The sequence below is a fragment of the Notolepis coatsorum genome, assembly GCF_963971535.1.
Source record: "Notolepis coatsorum genome assembly, chromosome: 12".
Classification (NCBI taxonomy): domain Eukaryota; kingdom Metazoa; phylum Chordata; class Actinopteri; order Aulopiformes; family Paralepididae; genus Notolepis; species Notolepis coatsorum.
In genome coordinates this window covers 6,715,372-6,734,540 of record NC_140176.1, presented here as the reverse complement: position 1 = coordinate 6,734,540, position 19,169 = coordinate 6,715,372, and the positions used below count along the sequence as shown (strand labels likewise).

At 42.0% G+C, this 19,169-nt stretch overlaps 1 pseudogene across 1 annotated transcript in view; it reads right to left on the bottom strand.

The window, feature by feature from the left end:
• Window positions 1-1,930: 1,930 nt before the first annotated feature.
• Window positions 1,931-19,169, bottom strand: part of LOC311238636 (serine/threonine-protein kinase MAK-like) — a 32,765-nt pseudogene continuing 15,526 nt past the window's right edge. Inside the window, exons 6-13 of the transcript in view lie at window positions 18,265-18,293; window positions 17,828-18,032; window positions 13,189-13,284; window positions 12,133-12,215; window positions 9,760-9,811; window positions 4,058-4,180; window positions 2,549-2,647; window positions 1,931-2,094 (exon numbers count right to left, since the gene is read on the bottom strand). The product of the transcript in view is annotated as a serine/threonine-protein kinase MAK-like (transcript). The remainder of the gene's footprint in view (window positions 2,095-2,548; window positions 2,648-4,057; window positions 4,181-9,759; window positions 9,812-12,132; window positions 12,216-13,188; window positions 13,285-17,827; window positions 18,033-18,264; window positions 18,294-19,169) is intronic.

Below are 19,169 nucleotides of genomic sequence, written 5' to 3'. Positions count from 1 at the left end.
ATGGAGATGGTTAATCTCGAAGCCTTTATACTTTACCATACATTATATATGGCTAATACAAGTTTAACAAAAAGATCACAGGAGCAATGAAAAAGTAATTGACATTTTTCCTTTTTAACGGGTAGTAAAACAAGCGTATAAACTATAAAAAGACAATACCTGACAATAAAAACGTAAGTAAATAAAATAAAACGTTTTATTATCTCCTGGGCTAAGGGTTGGCCCTGGTCTAGTTTATCTCCTGGGCTAAGGGTTGGCCCTGGTCTAGTTTATCTCCTGGGCTAAGGGTTGGCCCGCCCCTGGTCTAGTTTATCTCCTGGGCTAAGGGTTGGCCCGCCCCTGGTCTAGTTTATCTCCTGGGCTAAGGGTTGGCCCTGGTCTAGTTTATCTCCTGGGCTAAGGCCCTGGTCTAGTTTATCTCCTGGGCTAAGGGTTGGCCCGCCCCTGGTCTAGTTTATCTCCTGGGCTAAGGGTTGGCCCGCCCCTGGTCTAGTTTATCTCCTGGGCTAAGGGTTGGCCCTGGTCTAGTTTATCTCCTGGGCTAAGGGTTGGCCCTGGTCTAGTTTATCTCCTGGGCTAAGGGTTGGCCCTGGTCTAGTTTATCTTCCAGTTTTTACTGCGTCAGTTCTGCTGAGAACCCTGCAAAGGTCCAGAGTCGGGCTTTTCTTAATAGTACATTTTCTTGGAATTCGAAAACTCCGTACAGCTTTCGATAACCAGCAGCCATTGTTACGTCATCGTTAAAACGTTCCGTTCTCAACATCCTATCTCGGATTGTACACCGGCTGAAATGGTCAAAAGTTATTTGAGCCTAGTTAAGGTTTAAATCATCGTAGAAGAACGTTATTAGCACTTGGGCTACGACGTGCTTAAGAGGAATAACAAAGTCACTAATCTTGGTCCCCGGAATGCATTCCTGAAATTCTGCAAGCTTTGCCTTCAGAGAGACAAGCTGGGCTGCCTTGGAACAACAGCCCGTCGATCATACCATAGAAGCATACCGCGGTTTACATCACAAGAAGCAGACCATGGTGTGTGGAAGGCATGAGGAAATGTCTCTTCTAGTACATCATCAAAGGACACGCGTCGTGTTTGATGCTCCGGGAACATCGTGCCCCGACGTGCGGACGGGGGGTCGAGTCGTGACTTGTGACGGTATCCTCGGTGGGTTGAGTTGGTTCTCAAAAACTGGCACAGAGGAGGAGGAGGGTTTGTTCCTCATCTTCCTCTCTACGTGTATCTTCTCTGTCAGTGCGTTCACACACTGGACCAACATGGGTTACGTTTAAACACATCTTTTAAATTACGTTAACGTTCAAGTATATAAAAAAAAAAAAAACATTAAATATACAGTATGTGTGTCCTACAAAATATAAACTTTTGGGAGGAAATCGAGGAAATACTTTGAATAGTTTGGATAAATAAAAAAAACCACTGTGTCACATCACTGGTCGTCTCTATTTGAGTTGAACATGACAGAAGCGTCTTCTGCTTCTGATGTTAGGCTTTAACTAGTGTGTCATTCTTTGAGATGCAGAACTAGATGTACATTAGCCTGCTGTCTGTCTGGCAGAGGCCCTGTGTGGTGAGGAAGCAGCCCGGGATGCTTTCAACATCCAGCTGTGTTCACTTTGCAGTTTGATCCTTGTTGGCGGCGCGTGACTTCAGTTTCCACGCATCTCGAGGAGCGATACCGGTGTGAACCGTCCAGAGCGTATGGCTGCGTCCGTCGTTGACTTAAAAAAAGAAAAAAAACCTTGGTTAGGTTTACATTCAGCAGTGGTGATAACGATGAGGCCTTCAACCCATGGGTGGCACTCTTGTGTCTGGGCTAGCGTAAGATCGTCTACAAGGGTCAAATCATCCCTGCTTTGCATGGATGTTGTCGTGACGCAGCACGTCTCGGTAAGAACCTTAGCCGGCGTCCCTACTAGCGGTTTCCTCCGTACTTGGATGCCCAGTCGACCCTGCCGTGGACGGGCTGGATGGGGGCAGCTCTGGTCAGCAGGTTGGCAGATGGTTTGGTCAGAGCGGTGTAGCTGGTGCCTTTAGCCTGGGTCCGGTCGGCCCGCCTCCTCCAGCCGCCGTCGTAGTCTGTGGGAGAACAACAGTCAGAGGATCAATCTATCAATCTATCAACGGTATCTATGTGGCTGTGTCTCTCTGCTTACTGTCATGTCGTGCACGTTTAGGCTTGCTAATCTGAAGACGTTTCCTTAGGCAACAACCAAACAGCTACCTAAGCTTTTCCCATTTTTCCATAATATCGGACGGGAGAAAAGAAAACGGGAGTAACTTAAAAGGCCCAATCAGGGATCCAAACTTAAACAAATGGATGGCCCCATCGGCAAAAAAAAAGAAATCAGAAAGAATGGAGCCCTGTTTTCTTTCTCTAGTTGATTGAGTGAGCCGTTATTAAAGGCCCAACACTAGACAACGGGTGAATATGAGTCTAGAATTGTATTCAGAGTTTGTTTTGGTTGTACAAAGTTTGTATACCTTTGGTAAAGTTAGTAAACTAAAAAAGAAAGAAAAAAATCAAGATTACCTTCGTTATTTTCACTCAGAGATGCATTGGATGTGAACCTGGACGAGGCATATTTTTGTTTGTCTTTTTTATTATCATCAGGAGAAGAGGAGAGGTTGACTGAAACAACGAAGAAGAAGAAGAAGAAGAAGAAGAAGAAGAAGAAGAAGAAGAAGAAGAAGAAGAAGAAGAAGAAGAAGAAGAAGAAGAAGAAGAAGAAGAAGAAGAAGAAGAAGAAGAAGAAGAAGAAGAAGAAGAAGAAGAAGAAGAAGAAGAAGAAGAAGAAGAGAAGAAGAGAGAGATGCAGTGAATTAAAGTAGAATTAAAGTGGATGAACAGATGGCTAGAGAGGCCGCTCCCATCGTCATGCCACCTTTGAACCCTTTCACTGCGACAACACAGAAGGTCAACCCTTTCACTGCCACACGACATCAGGGTCGGTAGTGTGATAGTAAAGGGTTAACCTTCTGTAGTGTGGCAGTGAAAGGGTTAAGCAATTGGCATGAACAACACATACACACAATCTGGGCCTCCCAGGGGGAGAGCTGTGGAAGAGGGTGGCACTGGGGCATGTTTGTGGACCGACCAACAACCAACTAACAAACAGAGTGACCCATAGAGCCGCTGGTTGCAGCTGAAGATTAAATAGAGGAATAGAAAAGAAGAAAAGGAACAATTAAAAGCAGAACGATTGCTCACTCACAAAGGTATCAATGAATGAATTCATTCACTCACAAGGTGTTCATTCACTCACACAATATTCACTCACAGTATTCATCGATCTCCAGCCGTGGCTTCATGTAGAACAGAGCAGACCAGCCGACCTTATTGCACAGGTATGAACGCTCACTCGCACTTCACTTAACACCTTTTTATTTTAATTCTACATTAGAATTCTGGCCCAGTGAATGTATCCCTCTAAGTGTGGTTTCATTGTTTCTTCCACGCAACCCCAGATTGAGAGCTCAAAGACGACGGAGCAGAGTAGTGGACGCTATAGGTGTACGTCTGTAGTGGCACGGTGGTGTAGTGGTTAACACTGTGTCACATCATCATCACAGCTAGAAGGTCCTGGGTTCGAATCCTCGCTTGGGGACCAGGTTGCCAGTTACCCAGGTTATAGGGTATCTCTCCCGGGCCTTTCTGTGTGGAGTTTGCATGTTCTCCTCGTGCTCGCAAGGGTTTCCCCCCCAGATAAGATAACCCAAAGGAAAAACATGCACAACAACAGATCGCTAACGCTGTCGCGTCCCTGACGAAGACGGACAGGAGCACTTGGATTGGAGCCCGTGTCTGCTCCGGCTGCCCTTGGGGGGGGAGGAACGACGGGATGGGTCAAACGCAGAGAGGAAAATGTCATCGGCGACCCAAAATAAAATTGCATGTGTTCCTGTGTGTGTCGCCCATCGCATGTGTGTGTGTCACTGCATGACGACATTGTCAATGTGTGCAACGAATAAAGAACTTCTTCAAAGTCCAGTTTAATCTTAATCAGTGTATGAGGATATTGTATAGGTGTAAACCTCTTACTTGTGTGCTGTCCTGCACCCAGGGGCGCCAGCTGGATCCTCTGGCCCACGGAGCCCACCTCTTTCTTCTGGAAGGACGGCACGTAGCCCCCCGACAGGTTGTACTTCGCGCTCACAAAGTTCCCTGAAAGAAACACCATCCGTTCATCAAATGTCTGCAAGACTGTCCTGTGTTTTCATGCTAAAGTGTATATATTGTGAACGCATATAATGATCTTTTTTTTTTTGAACAAATGTTTTTTATTTTCCTTTTTTAACATGAAACTAGACAAACAATACAGTAACAGTAATAATCGATGATAAATCACAGGACAATGACAGAAATAATAATAACAATAATGACAGTCCAGTAATTAAGTCAAAATAATGTAGATTAAAAGACATAAAAATAATAAATACAATACATGTGCTCTTCCTCGCTCTTTCCTTCCCCTCCCCCCCCCCCCACCCCCCCCCCCCCCTCAGGACCCCACTTGGACTATACATCCACTATTTCATTTAACATCAGAAAATTACAAGTTTATATGCTTCCCCTTTATCTTCTCCACCAATGCATAATGATCTTGATTCATTCTGTTATTTATTTATGTACAAATGCATTTATATTTGTATCCGTCTCGCGTGTCTCTCCGGTGATAAACTGATCATTTTCTTCTATGGCCATCATGGAAATAGATTAAATAAACTAAATGTTCTATTTTTCATACAATTGACTCATTCTGAATTATTTCTACAGCTTCACTGTTTGGCTCATTTGAAATATTCCACAACACTTGGAAATGAGTTATAGAAGAAAAGTTGAGATCCAAGGCAGCTCTACAATTTTAAAATGCCTTTATTAATTGCTTACATTATTTAGAAAGTTTTAAAATACCGACATGTTTCGGCCTACACATGGCCTTCTTCAAGGTGTTGTAACTGTGACTTGGAAATGAGTGTATATTTAAGTGTATAATTTAAAAAGCCGTCGGTAGATAATGACGTGTGTGTATGCATTTCACTTGATATAAACAAGGCCCGATGTGTTTAAGCATGCCCTACTTTATTGCCGCTAATTAGTGTGGGGTAGCTACTGTTCTGTGTCGTCTAAACGGAGCGCCGAGATAAATAAGTCATTGAAGCCATTCAGCCTTTTCGACCAACACCTACCATTCAGTCCTGAGAGGAGGGCCGGTTCTATCGGGGTAATTAGTCAAATGACCCCATTGTTCCGTCTTAAAAGACTGTTTGTTTCACGTGCAATTTACCCTCTACTTAGCAGCTGGGGCGCAGGTAGCGGTGTGTATTTGAGTCCTTGTCTCCAGCGGAGTGTAAGTAGCCGGTGTTATTCACAATGCTAACGGGCCGTGTGAATAGCGGGAGCTGTTGGCACCACGCAGCCAGCCGCCGTTGTTAGTTTAAAGTTTCTCTCAACAAACAACAGCCCCCAGGCGAACTGTGGGACACCGTTTTAGGGACACCTTGGTGTTTACCATGTTAGTCATTTAGTAGTTTTCTCCCACCAGGCGTTGATGAGATATTAACTGAAAGTGTTTCATTAGCATAGGTAGCGTTTACCTTTAACTGTATCACGGCATGGCTCGTAAACATTCAGACGAGCTTGGTATTTGGTTGTTTGTGATACTATCAGGGGGGGGGGGGGGGGGGGGGGGGTGGGGGTGTAAAAAGTACCCAGAGATTATACTTAAGTGAAAGTATGGGTACTGTCTCAAAATCGTACTCAAGTAAAAGTCAGAGTATCTGGCTCAAAACACACTTCTGACTGTCTATTCTTCTGAGAGCAGGTGTTTAATCAAAGATCCCGGCTTTCTAGTCTTGCACAAGGACCAATCAGCATGGGTATGGGGCGGGTTAATTTTCCATTGATGGGGATTTGATTGGCTGTTTTTAAATAAAGTATTGTAACAAAGTACAATTACTCAAGTACTTTACACCCCTGGATACTACAGTATGTATACATGCATTGAAGATATTGCTGATATTGGTGGCTGAGGTCAGTAAATTGTTACAGTTGCATCAGATCTGTGTGTGTGTGTGTGTGTGTGTGTGTGTGTGTGTGTGTGTGTGTGTGTGTGTGTGTGTGTGTGTGTGTGTGTGTGTGTGTGTGTGTGTGTGTTTACATGTGTACTGTAGGGCAGCTCTGCATATGAGTCTTCTAGTGCAACAATGTACAAGCATACCAGAGTGCTACTAGAATGGTTTGGTTTTTACCAATGATGTCTTTGCCAACATACCAAATACACCTGATGTTGTTTTTGTTGACACCAGCCACAAGGAGGTGCTAATCTTAGAAGTAGGCTGTGGCTTTGACCTGTACATGGACCAGGCTTTCCGGGACAAGTATATAAAATACCAACCATTGCTCAATGTGATAACCAGCCTTGGGTACAAGTGTAGATATAGTATACTACTTATATTCGGAAGTCTTGGCCATGTATATAAATGCACCATGAGTGGTCTGAGAATTGCTGCAATGTCAAAGAGAAAAGCCAAACAAATTGCCAGTGGGCGACAGTGGCTCGGGAGGTAGAGCAGTCGTCTGGTAATCCGGAGGTTCCCGGTTCGATTCCCGCTCCTCCCGGGCAGCTTGTCGATGTGTCCTTGAGCAAGACACTTAACCCCTAACTGCTCCGATGAGCAGGTTGGCACCTTGCATGTTGCCTCCGCCGTCGGTGTGTGAATGTGTGAGTGAATGGGTCAAATGTGAGCAACAAATTGTAAGCGCTTTGGATAAAAGCGCTATATAAAAAAGCAGCCATTTACCAATTGCCAAATGTTGCTTCGTCTCAGCTATTATTGGCAGCTTTGACAACCTACCTAGGATGGCTTAGAGTAGACAACAGAGTACAGAAACTTGCAATGGGCCTGGTCTACAAGATACACTACACCACTAAGGTACCCATGTACATGTCAAAATACTTCCCAAAGGTCAGTGAATACCACGACCACAACACCAGAGGGAGCTCCACAAATCATGTTTACATTTAGTCATTTAGCTGATGCTTTTATCCAAAGCGACTTACAAGTTCTGTACGACAAGCCATCAGGAAGGGCACAACTCTATCAGCTGAGTAACAATGTTCATCAAGTGTTGAGTGCTACAGTGTAGGTTAGTTATTAGGACAAGTGCATGACAGTAAGGTTAGTCAGGTTAGATATATATTCTTTTATTTTTTTATTTTTTATTCAGATAATGGTTGAAGAAGTGCGTCTTTAGTCGACGGCGAAATGTTAAACCCAGATTCAGCTCAAACAAGGGACTAAACACGTTTCGCAATTATGCCACATCAATGTGGAACGCCCTACCCACAGCTGTAAAGGAATGTGAATCACTACCCACTTTCAAAACCACTCTCAAAGAGCACCTATGGGAGACTGCAATTAGAAACTGGCCCTGTATATGTCTAAATCCCAACCCCCTCCAATGTACAGTAAATGTCCTAACCCAATAATACACGAGACCCTCTTCTTGGGACCAAGTAAGGTTTCGTCGATAATCAATGTACAGTTACCCCCCCCCCCCCCTCGCCTACCCACCCCCCCCCCACCCCACCTGCCCAACCTCCTCCAATGTACAGTTTCTTCGTCAAATGTATATCTCTCTTTTTTAGACTATTTTTGTATCACAAACAGTACTGTATTTGTAAATCTGGTATGTCATAAATGTATAGATGTAGCAGTACTGTCTATCTGTATGTCATGTATGTCATATATGTTATGATGAATTGAAAATGGGGGACCCTGATGTAAACAAGATGATAGTCTTTCTCTGGTCTGCATCCCCTTAACAATTGTGTGTATTGAGCTGTACTGTATTGTACCCATTCTGCAATCTGTTAATAAAATGTTCAATCAATCAATCAATCAGCTTAGCCGCGTGGAGAAGGAGGTGCTATGCGTACCCTACACCCTTAGTGTTCAGTTCTGCTTGGCACCCGATACATTTGATTCCCTGTTCATGTAATATAATTTGGGAACCAAATAAAGTATTCAAATGTGCACAGGTGTACTGTAAAGGCAGCTCTGCATAGAAGTCTTTGGACACGGCAACAATAACAATTCAATTGAGATAATGAGTTAGTTAGCCAAGCGTGCTCGACACTAGAAGTACCTTTAGAAGTGTCCGTTCTCTCCAGTCTCCTCTTTAACAACACACTTGTCTGATGGGATGTCGGAGGGTCTACGGGCACAGTGGGCACTCTCCTCTACCCTCACAGTGAGACGTGAGACAGGGGTGCAAAGAGAGAGACAGACAGGTGAAGAAAGTGAATAATGAAGAGAAGAGAAGAGAAGAGAGGAGAATAGAGAAGAGAAGAGAAGAGAAGAGACGAGAAGAGAAGAGAAGAGAGAGAGAAGAGAGAAGAGAAGAGAGAAGAGAAGAGAAGAAAAGAGAAGAGAAGAGAAGAGAAGAGAGAGAGGAGAGAGAGGAGACGAGGAGAATAGAGAAGAGAAGAGAAGAGAAGAGAAGAGAAGAGAAGAGAGAAGAGAAGAGAAGAGAAGAGAAGAGAAGAGAAGAGAAGAGAAGAGAAGAGAGAGAGAGAGAAGAGAAGAGAAGAAGATAGAGAAGAGAAGAGAAGAGAAGAGAAGAGAAGAGAAGAGAAGAGAAGAGAAGAGAAGAGAGAGAAGAGAAGAGAAGAGAAGAGAAGAGACGAGGAGAGGAGAGAGAGAGAGAGAAGAGAAGAGAAGAGAAGAGAAGAGAAGAGAAGAGAAGGAGAGAGAGAAGAGAGAGAAGAGAAGAGAAGAGAAGAGAAGAGAAGAGAAGAGAAGAGGAGAGAAGAGAAGAGAAGAGAAGAGAAGAGAAGAGAAGAGAAGAGAAGAATAGAGAAGAGAAGAGAAGAGAAGAGAAGAGAAGAGAAGAGGAGAGAAGAGGAGAGAAGAGGAGAGAAGAGGAGAGAAGAGAAGAGAAGAGAAGAGAAGAGAAGAGAAAGAGAAGAGAAGAGAAGAGAAGAGAAAGAAAAAGAGAAGAGAAGAGAAGAGAAGAGAAAGAAGAGAAGAGAAGAGAAGAGAAGAGAAAGAGAAGAGAGGAGAAGAGAGGAGAGAGAAGAGAGGAGAAAGATACAGACAGGTGAATAAAAGTGAATAATGAAGAGAGGAAGAAGGTAGAGAGGAGTGGCGAGAAGAGAAGAAGAGAAGAGAAGAGAAGAGAAGAGAAGAGAAGAGAAGAGAAGAGAAGAGAAGAGAAGAGGAAGAGAAGAAGAGAAGAGAAGAGAAGAGAAGAGAAGAGAAGAGAAGAGAAGAGAAGAGAAGAGAAGAAGAGAGAAGAGAATAGTGAATTGCAGCCCGATTAAAAGGTAGAAAGAGTGATCAAATGACAGTGAAAGGGATGGGAGGAAAAAAGTGGCACTAGAAACAGACACGTGTAGTTTCAAGGAGGAGACAAGGCGTAAGCCAACAAAACAAACCACGTGGGGGGTCGGAGGGGGGGGGGGCACTAGAGGGGGCCATTTAAGAGACACTTGATCTTAACAGTCTTAAATCTCATGAATAAGCAACAGCGGTGGGGAGAGAGACAGAAAGAGACGGAATAAGAGAGAGAGAGAGAGGAGGGAGGAGAAGGCACGGTGGGAGCCTGTATTGTGTGTCTAGTCTACATGACAAATGAATTATAGAGGTCCCTCTCTCCCGTCTCCGCTGCAGAAGACACTTAAGCTCGGCCCAAAACAGAGCTTTGTCCGCCCCCCCCCCCCCCCCCCCCCCCTTAACTAGTGATCCGTCTGACCGAGACATTAGCCCCCGTCGTCGCTGCCGGGACGGACTGGAGGAGAGAGTGTCCCGTTATGGGACAACAGGCGACACCGTCTGTAGTGTGGTAGTGAAAGGGTTAACCGTCTGTATTGTCGCAGTGACAGGGTTAACCCTTTGGTAGTGTGGTAGTGAAAGGGTTAAATGATTAAAAAAAAGAGAAATTTAACCCAGACCTGTTTTTCCATAATTTGGCCCGACCATATCAGAACGGACCATCACAGACCTCTCTCACGCGTCACTATGACACCAAGCTCCGGTCCTGTTGGCCCTCGCTGCTGCATGCAGGGTATTGTACCCATTTTTGTTTACAATGCAATAAAACGGAGTAAAAACATAAACCAGTTTAAAAGAAAGTAAATAAAAGAAGGAATATTGGAAAGGTATAAGGAGGAGGGTGAACATGCCGTTTGGCATTATTAAAAGGAATATGTTATGTAGAATATGTATTAACGAGTCAGACTCATGTATGTCTTGTTGAGATGTCGGGGGAATGTGGGCAGCAGAGCGATGTTACATGTTGATGTGAGGTGGGGTCAGAGGTCAGGTACATGTTGATGTGAGGGGGGGTCAGAGGTCAGGTACATGTTGATGTGAGGTGCAGCCAGTGGGGGTCAGGTGCGGGGAATGGAAAGTCATAAGTTTAGCTTCTTCCGTCCCCCTTTCAAACCATTTAGTGGTGTCTGTTGTTACTGTTGTCTATTGTACTGTTTGTGGTTGTCTTGTATTGTATAGGTTGCATGGTTTGAAATAAATGGAACTGAATAATAGTAGATCAAGCGATGTATTGCACTGTGAGCAACACCTAGCTATACTCATCACACCATATCATCATATTATACCAACCATACCACCATAAACTAATGTATAAAACTTACATTATTCTATAATTGACAACTGAAATTATTTGTATGCTTAGCAAAGTTTCAACAACAAACAAACAAACAAACAAAAACAAACAGCGATTTTCATCTTTGTATTCTAAACACTTTTAACTTGAAGCTGCCTACAAGTCTCTACCAAGTCTCTACCAAGTCATAAAAGTACGTCTTCAGCTGTTTTTATATATATTCTTTACTGATTTACAGAGGGATCCTGACAAATCTGAAATGTGAGAAGGTCCAAATCTTCTTCGGTAGCTGTTCCCGAGTGTCAGACTGGAAGGTCTATCCAATATGAAGAATACCTCCATGGATCCATGCAAAGGTATGTATTTCTTTTACTATACTACCGTCCATCAAGTCAAGTCAAGTCAAGTCAAGAGTTTTAATTGTCACGGCATACAGGTATACAATGAAATGCGGGTGGTCCATGACACAGGCGCTATAGGCTACATACTTGTAAAGAATACACATACTGTATATGCTTTTGTTAATCAAAAATAGTTCCTTGCAACAATATTAAAATAAGAATATAGACCATTTTGAGTGAAATAGCACCATGATAATTGGATTCCAAGATAACACAGTGTAATTTCAAACCTGCTCTATGGTACCAGTCAGTCAGTCAGTCAGTCAGTCAGTCAGTCAGTCAGTCAGTCAGTCAGTCAGTCAGTCAGTCAGTCAGTCAGTCAGTCAGTCAGTCAGTCAACCAGTCAGTCAGTCAGTCAGTCAGTCAGTCAGTCAGTCAGTCAGTCAGTCAGTCAGTCAGTCAGTCAGTCAGTCAGTCAGTCAGTCAGTCGTCAGTCAGTCAGTCAGTCAGTCAGTCAGTCAGTCAGTCAGTCAGTCAGTCAGTCAGTCAGTCAGTCAGTCAGTCAGTCAGTCAGTCAGTCAGTCAGTCTAGACACAACTCCACCTGCTCTAAGGTACCAGTCAGTACAGACACAACTCAACACACCGGTGAGTCTTGGTGCAGGTTGGTTCAGGTAAAGAGAGCATAGTGTGACTCTAACTGCTTACCATCTGTTCGCCTGTTTTATTGCAACACTACCATCACCGACATGATATCTAAGAAGGGAGATCCCCCCTGAACGGCCTTCTAAGGTTCTCTCCTCCACATTGCCTGTGGTGCATTTTTTCCTATTGCTAGGTTTTAGTGAGTTTTTCCTTACCTTCACGTGGGTATGTCTGGCAGTGTTGCATTATTTTGCATGCATTTACATTCTTTTGGACTTTATGGTGTTCTTGTTTTGTATGGTGTCCTGTTTTGTTCTTGACTTATTGTGATGTTTCTTCTTGACTTGTTTTAAAGAAACGTGTCCGGCCCATGGGGACATTAACGTGTGTGTCGGGCCTTACAAATACATTTGATTTGATTTGATTTGACTCACCTGCGTTGGTTCTTGTGACAGACAGGCCTCCTCCTCCAATGGGAGCCAGGGTTTATTTATAGCGCTGGTGTTGTCGTCCAGAGGCTGCGTAGCGTCGACCCACTCAGATCCTTATCCGTCGGATGGGTCTGGTTCTTTCCTATCAACCCTGGTGAGTAACAGGAAGAGACGGGCTTCAGTGGAGAGGACAGAACCATGACAGCCTGCTCAATGTCTATCAACTCTTCTGCTCAATGTCTATCCATTCTTCTGCTCAATGTCTATCAACTCTTCTGCTCAATGTCTATCCATTCTTCTGCTCAATGTCTATCCATTCTTCTGCTCAATGTCTATCCATTCTTCTGCTCAATGTCTATCCATTCTTCTGCTCAATGTCTATCCATTCTTCTGCTCAATGTCTATCCATTCTTTGCTCAATGTCTATCAACTCTTCTGCTCAATGTCTATCAACTCTTCTGCTCCAATGTCTATCCATTCTTCTGCTCAATGTCTATCCATTCTTCTGCTCAATGTCTATCCATTCTTCTGCTCAATGTCTATCCATTCTTCTGCTCAATGTCTATCCATTCCTCTGCTCAATGTCTATCCATCCTTCTGCTCAATGTCTATCCATCCTTCTGCTCAATGTCTATCCATTCTTCTGCTTCAATGTCTATCCATTCTTCTGCTCAATGTCTATCCATTCTTCTGCTCAATGGTCTATCCATTCTCTGCTCAATGTCTATCCATTCTTCTGCTCAAAGTCTATCCATTATTCTGCTCAATGTCTATCCATTCTTCTGCTCAATGTTAGCCCTTTACTATCACACAACCGACGGCGATGCTCCAATCATTAGCATCATTAGCTCCGCAAATGATGCTAATGATGGAGCATCGCCGTCGGTTGTGTGATAGTAAAGGGCTAACCTTCTGTATTGTCACAGTGAAAGTTAACCGGCTGTCGTGTGGCAGTGAAAGGGTTAAAGGAACACGCCAACATTTTGGAAATTAGCTTATCGTCGGGACAAGAAGATAGACACCACAGTTATCTTGACGTGTATCTCGACCCCCCCCCCCCCCCCCCCTGTGTGTTTGGCGATCAAAAAGATGCGCTTGTCATTAGTGACACTCTGTCGTCCTACCGGGAAGGTATCGTGATTGGCTGAGGTAGTGCTGCCGAGCAGAGGATCCTGGGAGCCCCTGGTCCACCGCGCCGCTCCGCGTGTGCCGCCGGGCAGCTTAGTGACGCTGCTGAAGGAATACTGCGGCTTCCGGCTCCTTACTTCTGAAACACACGGAGGAAGCGAGACGCTCAGAGGGAAGCGGAGCCCTGTTTCCTCATCATCATCAACAACGATGTTGTTGTTGTTCTCATTTGTCTATCGAGGTGCAGTGATGTGGAATGATGAATAAAACATCTAACATGTTCCACTTTAAATACATTTATAAGCGAGCTTAAAAAGAACTACAGATCCTGTAGTCTTTCTTATCCTGTGTATTTGTGTAAAGTCTTTTTTTCTTGTCTTTTTTCCCAACATTGTACTTGTTGTATAATGCTGTATTGTATGTATCTGTGTGTATGAGAGAGGGATATGCGATGTGTGTTTGTGCATAATGTGAGGGGGGGGGGGGGGGGGTTCTGTGTAGTTATCCTATAGGTTTAAGAGGGGGGGGGGGTCGCTTATAAACCCTTGGGCTTCATGACCTTTCCTGCACATTTGAACTGTTCTTCTTTTACTTATTTTATTCCAGAATGTATGTTTGTAAGTGCAAATACATAAACAAGGACGTTGTTGATTAGTAGAGTCCTTTCTCTGTAAATAGAAACGCAGAACTATCCACTTAAAGGTGCTATAGATACACCTTTATGTAGAGTAATCATTTGAAAATATATAATAATAATAATATTAATAATATAATAATATAATAATAATAATAATAATAATAATAATAATAATAATAATACGTCCAAGAGATTTTAGAAAGGTGCGGAATAAACATATTGCCCCCCCCCCGCAAATAATGATGATTAATACATTTATAATGACATTTTTTTGTTGGCGGGTCCAAAATGAATGTCGTTGTTTACATGTTGCATGCATGTATCCCCTTCCTACTTCCAATGGACCTATCTCAAACCCTGCCCTCTTTTCTTGATCCTCCAATCACAACTGTCGCTTACCTCGGATTTGTCCGAGGTAAGCGACAGTTGTGATTGGAGGATCAAGAAAAGAGGGCAGGGTTTGAGATAGGTCTATTGACCCACATGAAATGCACCTGATTGGATAAATGACATGCTGGTGGCTCTAGTGCACATCTAGTGGCTGAATGTTATCTATAGCAGCTTTAACACTTATTACATACAAGCAAAAGTACTGTGCAGAAAGACTAGTTCAATACAGCAGGTATTAGTTAATTGACGACGGTATGATTTCCCCCCAATAAAATCTTGAAATTAGCCTTTAATTGTAAGTAAAGGCAGAAACAACACGACACTAGTGATCCACTAGTGATCCCCTATAATAATAATAATATAATAATAATAATAATAATAATAATAATAATAATAATAATAATAATAATAATAATAATAGCCTTGTACTTCTTTTATTTAGATTATCTATGTTTGTTTGTACTCCATGGGTGGCAGACTGAGGAGGGTGAGGGGAAGGATGAAGTTATCCTATAGGTTTAGAGGGGGGGGGTCGCTTATAAACCCTTGGGCTTCATGACCTTTCCTGCACATTTGAAACTGTTCTTCTTTTACTTATTTTATTCCAGAATGTATGTTTGTAAGTGCAAATAACAATAAACAAGGACGTTGTTGATTAGTGAGTCCTTTCTCTGTAAATAGAAACGCAGAACTATCCACTTAAAGGTGCTATAGATAACACCTTTATGTAGAGTAATCATTTGAAAATATATAATAATAATAATAATAATAATAATAATAATAATAATAATACGTCCACAGAGATTTAGAAAGGTGCGGAATAAACATATTGCCCCCCCCCCCCCGCAAATAATGATTGATTAATACATTTATAATGACATTTTTTTGTTGGGGGGTCCAAAATGAATGTCGTTGTTTACATGTTGCATGCATGTATCCCCTCCTACTTCCAATGGACCTATCTCAAACCCTGCCCTCTTTTCTTGATCCTCCAATCACAACTGTCGCTTACCTCGGATTTGTCCGAGGTAAGCGACAGTTGTGATTGGAGGATTCAGAAAAGAGGGCAGGGTTTGAGATAGGTCTATTGACCCACATGAAATGCACCTGATTGGATAAATGACATGCTGGTGCTCTAGTGCGACTTCTAGTGGCTGAATGTTATCTATAGCAGCTTTAACACTTATTACATACAAGCAAAAGTACTGTGCAGAAAGACTAGTCAATACAGCAGGTATATAGTTAATTGACGACGGTATGATTTCCCCCAATAAAATCTTGAATTAGCCTTTAATTGGTAAGTAAAGGCAGAAACAACACGACACTAGTGATCCACTAGTGATCCCCTAATAATATAATAATAATAATAATAATAATAATAATAATAATAATAATAATAATAATAATAATAATAAAATAGCCTTGTACTTCTTTTATTTAGATTATTCTAGTTGTTTGTACTCCATTGGGTGGCAGACTGAGGAGGGTGAGGGGAAGGATGAAGTTATCCTATAGGTTTAAGAGGGGGGGGGGGTCGCTTATAAACCCTTGGGCTTCATGACCTTTCCTGCACATTTGAAACTGTCTTCTTTTACTTATTTTATTCCAGAATGTATGTTTGTAAGTGCAAATAACAATAAACAAGGACGTTGTTGATTAGTAGAGTCCTTTCTCTGTAAATAGAAACGCAGAACTATCCACTTAAAGGTGCTATAGATAACACCTTTATGTAGAGTAATCATTTGAAAATATATAATAATAATAATAATAATAATAATAATATAATATAATAATAATAATAATAATAATAATAATAATAATAATAATAATAATAATAATAATACGTCCACAGAGATTTTAGAAAGGTGCGGAATAACATATTGCCCCCCCCCCCCCCGCAAATAATGATTGATAATACATTTATAATGACATTTTTTGTTGGCGGGTCCAAAATGAATGTCGTTGTTTCATGTTGCATGCATGTATCCCCTTCCTACTTCCAATGGACCTATCTCAAACCCTGCCCTCTTTTCTTGATCCTCCAATCACAACTGTCGCTTACCTCGGATTTGTCCGAGGTAAGCGACAGTTGTGATTGGAGGATCAAGAAAAGAGGGCAGGGTTTGAGATAGGTCTATTGACCCACATGAAATGCACCTGATTGGATAAATGACATGCTGGTGCTCTAGTGCGACATCTAGTGGCTGAATGTTATCTATAGCACTTTAACACTTATTACATACAAGCAAAAGTACTCGGCAGAAAGACTAGTCAATACAGCAGGTATATAGTTCATTGACGACGGTATGATTTCCCCAATAAAATCTTGAAATTAGCCTTTAATTGGTAAGTAAAGGCAGAAACAACACGACACTAGTGATCCACTAGTAATCCCTACTAATAATAATATAATAATAATAATAATAATAATAATAATAATAATAATAATAATAATAATAATAATATTAGCCTTGTACTTCTTTATTAGATTATTCTATGTTGTTTGTACTCCATTGGGTGGCAGACTGAGGAGGGTGAGGGGAAGGATGAAGTCACAGGGGGGGGGGGGGGGGCACGCGACAACAAGGCAAGAGCCGGACTCAGGATATCATTGACATTGAATACATACTCGTGTGCAAACGGAATATATGACTCTGATATTTTGAGCTCCGAACCTCGACATTTAGCTTTATCCTATTTTCATACTAGCCTCGTCTCCCTATGCTTTCTCTTTTGTTGTTGTTGTTGTTGTTGTTAGCTCTATTTTATTAAAATCTTTCAAAAATGTTCTCATGTACCCCAGTTGCTATTGCATGCACATATTTGTGTTTTATACACGTATATGGTACATACATACCAACTATTCACCTGTTTTATTCTCCACCCATCCATAGCAACACTATTATCACCGACATCCAAGAAGGGGGATCCCCCCTTGAACGGCCCTTATAAGTTTCTCTCCTCCACATCGCCGGTGGTGCTTTTTTCCTATTGCTAGGTTTTTAGTGAGTTTTTCCTTACCTTCTCTGGGGTATGTCTGGGAGTGTTGCATTCATTTATTTTACATTTATTTTGGATTTCATGTGGGGTTTTTCGTTCTTGATGTATTGTGATGTTTCTTCTTGACTTGTTTAAAGAAGACTTTAAACACCGGGACATTAACTTGTGATTTCGGGCTTGGCAATCATGTGATTTGATTTGATTTAGGGATGCTCGTATTGGCTTTTTACCGATACCGATATACTGATATTGTCCAACTCTTAATTTCCGATACCGCTATCAACCGATACCGATACCGATATATGCAGGGTTTCCCCCCCCCCAAAAAGGGAATAATTTAGGTAATTAACATTACATATGTCTTGTTGTGGAATTAACACAACTTATTTTTGACAATAAATAAAAATAAGAATTTGTTCTTACTTGCTTGCTGGCTAATAAGGTTATAGAATTGTGAAAAAAAAAAGAAAAAAACAGATACCGATATTTTCCGATATCACATTTAATGCCATTATCGCCGATAATATGGACATCCCTATTGATGTGATTGATGTGATTTGATGTGATGGAGCCCGCGGGGGACGTCCCAGAGGGCGTGGGTCTCTTACTGGCTGCTCTGCTCCTTGGGCTCCGCTCCTCCTCCCCCCGCCCCCAGGCTGGGCTTCTTGGAGTGGGAGGCGCAGGTCTAGGAGGGGTCCGACTCCTCCCAGCTGCTGGAGGTCCTGACCCCCGTCTGACCCCAGCGGCGCCCCCCGCCCTTCAGCCCCGCCCCCCGGCACCGGCGCTCTTCTCGCCGCCCCGCGGCACCGGCTTCTGGAAGGGAAGAGAGAGGGCAGAGAGGGCACGTTTAATAATAATATAATAATAATAATAATAATAATATAATAATAATAATAATAATAATAATAATAATAATAATAATAATAATAATATAAAAAATAAAAAATTATTTCGATTAACGGCACATAGTCATGAACATAGCTCATTGGCTATGGTCGTCATTTAATATACATTCACATGTTGTTCGATTTGAATCAGCTGTTGCCTCCCAAGATGTCTGTGCTGTATATATACCTGAGGAAACCATTTCAACAAGTACAATGGAGAGTAAATCAGTAGGTCAGCAGATCAGTCGTGGAGGTGAGTGGATGAAACGGAAGCTATATGGTGGGTGGGAGTTATATGGTGTCAAATGAAGAAACCTAACGTCAAAACTAAGGCTGTTTCCCGAAGCCTGTTTTTGGGATTCGACTTCGTCAGGTTTTTCGAACCAACTGAACTTTTTTTTAATTAAAAAAAAATATATATAATAATTCATATTAAATATATATATATTTTTTTTATATCCTCAAACTAAATCCTCAATTTGAATAAGTGATTAATCTGATTAAATGAGTCTTTTTATTTTTTTTTATTAAATCAACTTTCCCAGCCCCAGACCCAGCCAGGGAGAAGCCCCAGCCCAACTAATGAATATAACTCATCAGTTTCTTTTAATACTATAATATTAGTGTAGCCTAATATTTATCTGCAACTGTGAAGAAAACCACATTGGTTTAAACAGAATAATAATATAATAAAAAAAGATACTTGTTGATGTTGATTTAGAATTTGAATGCCGACGTAACGAACGAAGGTTCAAACGTTTGGGCTCAGCCTGAGAGAAACGGGGACATAGTTTGGGAGAGGATGGCCACAGTGAGCCTGACAGGAGAAGCCAGGCAGCGGTCCTGAACCCCCCTGAGGGCTCTCCAGGAACTGGAATCTAAGCTGTTGTTTTCGTTTTCTTTTGTACTGCATTATGGATACTGATATTATTTATTTAGTTTTCAATGTTTTGATGAAGAATTATTGGTCATGGTGGATATTTCTCCATTATATAATTTAAGTATTAATTAATGTGGTGGATAGGGTAGCGCATGATAAGCTTATAGGCTTCTTCCTATCACT